The sequence below is a fragment of the Artemia sp. Qi Xiang Cuo genome, chromosome 1 (genome assembly GCF_049724085.1).
Source record: "Artemia sp. Qi Xiang Cuo chromosome 1, ASM4972408v1, whole genome shotgun sequence".
Taxonomy (NCBI): Eukaryota; Metazoa; Arthropoda; class Branchiopoda; order Anostraca; family Artemiidae; genus Artemia; species Artemia sp. Qi Xiang Cuo.
In genome coordinates this window covers 90,413,552-90,423,454 of record NC_142794.1, presented here as the reverse complement: position 1 = coordinate 90,423,454, position 9,903 = coordinate 90,413,552, and positions in this window count along the sequence as shown.

Here is a 9,903-nt window from a genome sequence, read left to right as displayed (position 1 = left end):
CGTGAGAGGCGGGTTAGTTGCCCTCTAATCACTTTCGCCTATTAAAAAGGGCACTAGCCCTTTGAATTTCCAATCGAATGAGCCTTTTTTGAAGTTTCTACGACAACGCCTTCTATAAAAAAAACTTTATATGCCTCCAGGGCATAACTTACAACCATTGCCCTAAGGGCTGTGGGAGACTGTCCTCCTTAAAAACATAATTTCTAGCTGGAAATTAACTTCACTGAACAAAATGGCTATCTCAAAATTTTCATTGGATGTGTTACGGGAAATGGTGGGCGTGGAAGCGGATGTTAGTTGCCTTCCAATCACTTTAGACTATTAAAAAGGGCACAAGCCACTCCAACTTCCAATTGAATAAGCCCTTTTCGAAGTTTCTACCAGAACTTCTTCGATACAAAGTGCTCTGCTCTAAAGGAAAGAATTAATAGATAATGCATTATGCCAACATCGTTCTTATATGCCCCAGGGCATAACTTAAAACCCTTGCCCTGAGTTATGTGGGGAAGTGTCCTCCACTTTACTTAGTCCCCGTTTCTTGTCTTGTTCTCGATTCTCCCCGTTCTTTACTTAGGCAGCGCGATCGCGCTGCCTACGATTTATAAAACAACTTTCTATATAAACCGTATATGCCCCAAGGGCATAACTTGCAACCCTTGCACTGAGGGCTCTGAGGGGGTTATCATCCTAAAAGACCTAATTCCCAGAACGTTCAACTACGTTGAACAAGATAGATATCTCAAAATTTTTATTTGGAAAATGGTGGGCGTGAGATGGGCGTTAGTCGCTATCCAATTTTTTTCAACTATTAAAAAAGGCACTAGCCCTTTCAATTTCCTATTGAATGAGCCTTTTTGAAGTTTCTAGAACAACGCTTTCAATAAAAACTTTATATGCCCCTAGAGCGTAACTTACAACCCTTGCGCTGTGGGCTGTGGGGGAGGGGTTGTCGTCCTTAAAGACCTAATATCCAAAACTTTCAACTACGTTGAATAAAACGGCTATCTAAAAATTTTGAATGGATGGGTCTGGGGAAAAGGTGGACATGAGAGGGGGATTAGTTGCCCTCAAATCACTTTTGACTATTAAAAAAGGTACTATCCCTTTGAATTTCAAATCGAATGAGCCCTTTTTCAAGTTTCTACGACAAAGATTTCAATAAAAGCCTTATATTCTTCCAGGGCATAACTTATAACCCTTACCCTGAAGACTGTGTGGGGGGGTGGGGGGGAGTTTCATACATAAAGGTATAATTTCTTGAATTTTGAACGTCGTGGGACAAATTGGCTGCCTCAAAATTTTTATTGGATGTGTTTTATGAAAATGGTGGGCGTGGAAGGGGTGTTATTTGCCTTCCAATCACTTTCGACTATTAAAAAAGGCACTAGCCATTTCAATTTCCAATCGAATGAGCCCTTTCTGAAGTTTCTGCGACAGCACGTTCTTTAAAAACTTTATATACCCCCAGGGAATAACTTACAACCCTTGCCCCGAGGGTTGTGGGGGAATGTCCTCCTCAAAAACATATTTCTGTTTGGAAATCAACTACGCTGAACAAAATGGCTATCTAAAAATTTTGATTGGATGTGTTTGGGGGAATGATGGGTGTCTGGGGGTGGGTGGGCTAGTTGCCCTCCATTCACTTTCTACTATTAAAGAGGGGAGTAACCACTTCAATTGCCAATCGAATGAGCCTGTTTCGAAGTTTCTGCGACAACTCCTTCGATACGAAGTGCCCGGATATGGAGAAAGAAAAAAATAATACATTGTGCCCACATCGTTCTTTACTTAGGCAGCGCTGTCACGCTGCCTGTGACTTGGGTTTTATTTTTGATTAATAAGAATACACACGTTTAAGAAATATCTGATTCATTAAAACTATTTGATCATTTAAGAAAATTGAGTTTTGTTCTTGACTAATAAGAACACACTCGGTTAAGATATACTTGATACTCTAGGAAAGTTGGGTTCTATTTTTGATTACTAAGAATACAGACTGTTAAGATACATCTAATTTTTTTTTAAATATTTGGTCATTTAAGAAACTTGAGTTTTATTTTTAATTAATAAGAATACACTCGATGAATATACATATTGCGTATTAAAAAATATTTGGCAATTTGAGGAACTCGGGTTTTATTTTTCATTATTAAGAATGAACGTGGTTAAGATACATCTGATTTAGTAAAACTATTTGATCAATTAAGAAACTTTAGTCTTATTTTTGAGTAATAATACTACGTTTGGTTAAGATATATCTGATCTATTAAAGAATATTTGATCGTATAAGAAAATTGCGTTTTATTTTTGATTAATATGGATATAAACTGTTAAGATACTTCGTATTTCTTAAATATATTTGATCATTTAAGAAACTTGAGTTTTATTTTAGACGAATAAGAATAAATTCGGTTAAGATACATCTGCTCTATTGAAAATTATTTGATCATAAAAGAGACTTGAGTTTTAATTTTAACTAATAAAAATACAGCATGTTAATTTACATTTGATTTATAAAAATATTTTGTTCTTTAAGAAACTTGAATTTCACTTTTTGACTAGTAAGAATGCACTCAATTAATATACATCTGATGCATTAAAAAATCTTTGGTCATTTAAAAAACATGAGTTTTATTTTGGACTAATAAGAATAAATTCGGTTAAGATATATCTTATCTATTAAAAAAATGATCATTTAAGAATCGTGGGTTTTATTTTTGATTCATAAAAATACATCTTAGGGTTATGATACATTTGATCTATTAAAAATAATGGGTCATTTAAGAAAATCGAGTTTTATTTTTGACTAATAAGAATACAGTAGGTTAAGATACATCTGATCTATTACAAACGTTATTTGATCATTTATGAAACTTGGGTTTAATTTTGAATAATATGAATACACACAGTTAATATACATCTGACTTAATAATAATATTTGATCATTTAAGAAACTTTAGTTGTATTTTTTGACTAATAAGAATACACTCGGTTATGATATATCTGATCTATTAAAAAATATTTGATATTTTCAGGAACTTGGGTTCTATTTTTGATTCATAAGAATAGACAGGGTTAACATACATCTGATTTAAAACGTTCGATTTGCTAGCGTATTCTAAGAATATTGAAAATATAAAAAAGTAATGAAAAAAATATTTTTATTCAAATAGCCACCAATAGAATGTTGACATCAAAAATATCTTACATATATTGTTATACATTATTAATATTATTGAACAACTTTGGACATTTTGAATCTGTTCCATAAAATTATTTATCATATTCTCTCTTGATAGTGTAGCTACTCTCTTCTCTTACTTCGTAATCAGTAGAAGAATCATTAATCCATTTTGAGTCATACACAATATTTACTGGGGTATCACATACAGGTTCAATATGCGTTTCGTCTTTGGTATTAGTGGGTTCATTGACTGTATCTATCAGTATATGATCAATGGTATTAATAATGTTCACGTGCGCTTTATTTCCATCAATTCATATTCAAATTCATTAGTGATATTGTCTACCAATGCCCTTTATTTTGCTTACAATTTCACTGTCTGTTTTCACATTATTTTTACACAGGTAACAGTTTTGGCACGTAGACATGATATGCTTAATGAAATTAGTGCATCAGTATTCCTGTCTTCTTCTTGTCTTCTTTACATTGCTAATACCAGAACGGTTATTATAGGATCTATCAAAAGGTAAAGTGCTACCACTAGCAGTAACAAGGAGCTGTCCCCATCATTGACGTTTATTTTTGTGTTTGCATGCTCGTTGAACACTAACTTCTCTGGAAATGATACTCTCGCATATCCACCATTTGCATGAGGGAGTTTCTTGGGTATTCCAAAGGAATTTAGCTCATCGATGTCATGACTTGTAATGCTTGTTTCATAGTTCAAGTATTTTTCCTTGTCAGTATTCAACGCAACGATGATTTTATCGTTTGCACACACTTTCTTCGAATATTTCATTTTCACTTTTAAAAAAATATGATGCTGGTGTTTATCCTTCCAATGTGCGAAAATTACAGATTTAATACATACAATAAGCTAGGTATTGTCGATAACCAGCCATAGAGCACCACTGGGACAGTCGTGTAGTGTCTATGAGCAATCATAGAGTACGATTGATGTAGCCGCATAAATAATTAAAAAAGTGTTACTACAAACATTATTTTTCTAATAGTAAAAATCGCGACTGTCATATCTATATCATTCTCATTTTGCATTTCGAAAATATTAAACGTGAGTTGTTTTTGTTTTAAGTATATTTCATGTCATTTTAAGACATGTATAAAAAGTTGAATAATTTTCTAAAGCCAAAAAATTTCAAGTAAAAAAAAAGTATTACTACAAACATTATTTCTATAATCGTAAAAATTGCGACTAACATTTCATATCATTTTTATTTTGTATTTCGAAAATATTAAATGTGATTTGTTTTTGTTTTAAGTATATTTCATGTCATTTTAAGACATGTAAAAAAAGTCGAGGAGGGGGTATTGAGGACCTTGGAAAAAAGTGTTACTGCAAACATTATTTTTCTAATAGTAAAAGTCACGACTAACGTATCTATATCAATCTCATTTTGTATTTTGAAAATATTAAATGTGATTTCCTTATATTCCATGTCATTCTAAGACCTCTAAAAAAAGTTGAAAAATTCTATATTATAAAAAATATAAAAATAAAAGTTAAAGTGTTAAAAAAAATAAACTTAAAAAAGTTTAATAAAAAATATGGGGGTAGGGGGCCTTTGGAGGTTGAGGTCTCCGGTGGTTGGGGTCCTTGGTGCTTCAAATCCATAACCAGCTCACTACTTGATTTCTAAGGATTTTTCTGGATTTGTATATTAAAATTCTTTTCTCGGCAACTACGACTTTATTAGTTTCAACTTTAAGCATACTCCAATGCTAAACAATATTTTATATAGGCAACATTCCTCACTTGGTACCTGTGTATTATACAGACCATAGCCAGGAAGTGAAGCTAGGTCAATCGAATTAACGACTTTTGAAAGTCAAATATATTCTAATCATATTCTAACATTTATGTAATGTGGCATGGTAGTTACCATTCCCTCATACGCACCTTTATTTGGTAAACAATTTTAACCCTGTACCGGTTTCATTATATCCAAATAAAAAAATGTTCTTTTTATTGTTATATCGGTTTCATTTCAATATTTAAATCCGTAGTTAAGACCATTTAGTGGTATTCTATACCGGGCGTACATCTCAATTTGAATCATTGACATAAATACTGGTTTAAAATACAGGCTATTAATACAGGCTTACAATTTGGAATAATTATGTATCATCAGTAATTGTTGAGGTGGTTTAGACCTTTAGGCTGTACTTCCCAGATTGTATATCATTATAGGCCGAGTATAACGTGTTCTGGTTGACTTATACGATGTATCGCCAGTTGTTTTAGGCTGTTCATCCCATATTGTATATCATTATAGGCTGAGTATAACGTGTTTGTAGATTCACGTCGTTGTATCCTTCGTTGTATCCGTCAAATGTATATATAGGACACTACTAGCCTTTACGTGGAAACTACAGTCATAACAGTGGTCAAGTATAGTTCTGAAACGTGGACGCTTCGGATTATGGATGAAGATTCGTTAAAAATCCCCAGAGTAATAGTCTATGGATTGTTTTGGTTACCCGTTTGACTGACCATATTTCAAACAGTAAGCTTTACGGAAAATATTGTTCTATTCCATCATGTAGGGCTATAATGAGTTAAAGGTTAAAATGGCTAGGACCTGTTCTACAGATGAAGGATAAGAGATTGCTAAAGATAATCATTTCTGTCTGTGCATCTAGGACCAAACGAAAAGTAGGTCGTCCCCAAGTGGGGTGTAATAGGTTGTTAGAAAGGAGATACATAGGTTTCAATAATTGTTATGAAACGCAATTCAAGGATTGTAATCGTCTATTGAAAACCAAGCTTTACAAAATGAAATGTTATATGCTTATTCAACGCGAGTTAGTGTTGTTTAGTGTTTTTAATTATGCCCGACTCACTCGCAGGTGATTTTCCATCGGAAAACCAAAAGGAAAAGCCAAAGACGTCCCTATAAGAAAACTCAACGGAAAACCAATAGTAGTTTTGAAAACATTCGGTTTTTTCCATTCGTGTGAATTAGATTATTTGTCCTACTCATTATTTTCTAAAATTCACCTATTGTTTGGCACCTGAGATTCCCTATTTTTGGCACACACAAGAATGGCGTGTTACTCCCCAAATTTGGCAAGCTCTCGGAGAATATTTATTTTCAGAGACAATCACTCTCAAGGTATTTTTAGCAATAAAAAACTAAGGGGTGCTTAAATTGTGCAAACTCTTACTAGTCCTAAACAATAAATCTTAAAAACACAAAACTTGTAAATAAAAGTTTTATTATTTCAAAAAACCAACAGAGAGAAAAACCTCAATGAAGAAAAAACAACAAACGAGACTGCGGCAAGACTTGTTTTTTCTTCATTGAGACTGTTTTTTCTGTTTTTTTAATAATGTTTGTAAATTTGTTTGAAATAATAAAACTTTTATTTACAAGCAAAGTTTTTTAAGATTTATTGCTTAGGACTAGTAAAGAGTTGACAGAGTTTAAGCATTCCTTAGTCTTGTATTACTAAAAATACCTTGAGACTTGAGAGTGATTGTCTCTGAAAACAAATATTCTCCGAGAGCTTGCCAAGTTTAGGCAGTAACACCGTTTTAGCGTATGCCAAAGATGGGGAATCTCAAATGTCACGCAGTAGGTTAATTTCACGCATATAGAATATAATTAGTAGGACAAAATATTAGGAATGGTTTGTTAGTCCTCTCGGTTATGGCACAAATTCGTTGGAAGAAATTTGACCTTTCGAATTTTGGTGAGGTCAAAGAACTAAAAAAAAGAGAAACAACTAAAGAAAGAAAAATAAGCGTTGAACATTTCGAGCGGAAAACAATATGCCAAAAAGGGTATTATTCAGCAGTGATGCATGCCGACATTGCGTAAGATGTGCTGGCCTTACATAAAGTGTGTGCCGCCACTAAGTTAAAGAAAGAAAAATGCTTTGAGCGTTTCGGGCGAAAAATGAAAATGTCAAAGAGGCATTACGTCACAGAGATAGTTGCACTGTCATCACATAAGATGTGTGATGTCGTTACGTTACATGCGGGGATTCCCTCATGGGTTCCTGTCGCAAGGTTACATAAAATTACGTCAAGCATATTAGACCTGTGCGCTTGAAATCCTGGCCACCTATGCCCTTGAACCTTAAACATCCTCAATAATAATGCGGGGTCTTGGAGATCTTGCATAAAATTATTTATTTGATTTCCGTGTTAATTTATGTGCATTTTTTAATTTCAATATTTGTGGAGATTTTGCAGACTTGAAGAAAATATTATAAAGTTTAAAAAGAACTTTTGCAGACAAGGTTGGACACCGTCTTGGTACTAGTACTTTCACGTTCATTGAATTTTTCAGAGTTTCTCCCCTGATTTTTTTAAAAGAAATGTGGGGTCTTGACCTTTCCAAAAGTTAATTGTTAAATTTTTGTGTTAATGTCCGTGTAATTTAGAACTTTTGTATTGACGAAGATTTTGCAGATTTTGAGAAATTATTTTACAGCTTAAAAAGAACTTTTGCGGACAGAGTTGGATACTTTCTTTGTATTAATGCTTTCACGTTCCTTGAATTTTTCAGAGTTCTCCTCTGAATTTTATTAAAGAAATGTGGGGTTTTGAAGATCTTGCAAAAAAATAATTATTTAATTTTCGTTTTAATGTCTGTGTATTTTTGAACTTTAGTTTTTGGGTACATTTTGCAGATTTAAAGAAAATATTATAAAGGTTAAAAAGAACTTTTGTGACAAAGTTAGTACATATACTTTCACGCTCATTGAATTTTTCAAATTTTCCTCTAAATTCTATTTATCAAATGTGGGTTTTGAAATCTTGCCAAATTTTAATTATTTAATTTTCGTATTAATGTCCGCGTATTTTTAAGTTTTAGTATTTGCCGAGATTTTGCAAATTTGAAGAAAATATTATAAAGCATAAAAAGAACTCTTGGGGACAAAGTTGGACACTGTCTTGCCAAAGATTTTGCCAAAAGAATAATTATTTAATTTCCATATTCATGTCCGTGTATTTTTCAACTTACGTATTTGTGGAGATTTTGGATATTTGAAGAAAATATTATAAAGCTTTAAAAGAACTTTTGCGGGCAACGATGGACACTGTCTTGCCAAAGATCTTGCCAGAAAATGAATTATCTAATTTCCGTACTAAAGTCTTTCCTCTGAATTTTATTAAATTCTTTGACACATTCATTTTTTGCCCGAAACGCTCAAAGCATTTTTTCTTTATCTTAATGGTGGCACACACTTTATGTAAGGCCAGTGCATCTTGCGCAATGTCGGCATACATCACTGTTAGATAATACCCTTTTCGCCATATTATTTTTTGCTAGAAACTTTCAACGCTTTTTTGTCTTTCTTTAGTTGCTTCTCTTTTTTAGTTTAGTTTTTTTACCCCGCCAGGACTCGAATGGTAAATTTTCTTCCTAATGATATGTGCCCTAACTGAGAAGACTAACAAGCCATTCCAAATATTTTGTTCTACTCATAATATTCTAAAATTAACCTATTGCATGACACCTGAGATTCCCCATTTTTGGCACACGCTAGAACGGCATGTTAGTGCCTAAATTTGGCAAGCTCTCGGAGAAAATTTATTTTCAGAGACAGTCACTCTCAAAGCATTTTGGTAAAAAGACTTATGGGAAAATCTGGGGAAATCAGCTTACCACACCCCCGGGTATCTGCAGCCAACCTGCTACCCTGGTACCTTCAACCAACCTAAAATCACCAGACACGTCTCAAGTGTTGTCATCTTTTCAGTCCTATATATAGATAGCAGCACAAATTTTCACCTCTACTTATAGATGGCAGCACACCCGCTCGTACACACAGGAATAGTGAGAGAGACTAGCAAAAAGTTAGGCTCATTTAGGTTCACTTATCATGGCCCTCCATGTGAGGACTTTGTTGCCATTTTTTTCCACATTGTTAATTTTCAAATGACTCTCACACTGCTAATTACAAACTAATTGTGTAGCTGAGGTTGATCTACACAATAGATTTCTAAAAGTTAAACTCCATGATTGCATTAGGTTTTGATAGTATTCGACAAGAAATGATAATACAGAGCAACGTTTCGTTAACAACTTGTCTTATTTTGATAATACTATTTATAATTTCGACAGAATCATAGAGGATTCTCATTATACCACTCGATATTTTGATAATGTATTTCAAGATGTTTCATAATATCAAACATAATTTTGAGATATGAACCGGATCCTCTTTTGAGTTAGAGACATTTTTGATCATTCAAAATTGAGTTTTATTTTTGATTAATAAGAACACACTCGGTTAAGATACAACTGATCCATTAAAAAAATATTTGATCATTTAAGAAACTTGGATTTTGATTTTGATTAATATGTATACACAGATTTAAGAGACATCTGATTTATTAAAAATATTTGATCTTTTAAGAGACTTGATTTTTATGTTTAACTAATAGGAATAGACTCAATTGAGATACATCTCATCTATTAAAATATAATTGATCGTTTAAGAAACTTGGGTTTTATTTTTGATTAATAAGCATATCCACCGTTAAGATACATCTGATTTATTAAAAAATATTGATCAGTTAGGAAAGTTGAGTTTTTTTTTACTAATAAGAATATAATTGGCTATGGCGCATCTGATGTATTATAAAATATTTGATCATTTAAGAAACTTGGGTTTTATTTTTGATTAATAAAAACTTCCACGGTCGATACATTCGATTTACTAAAAAAATTTGATCATTTAAG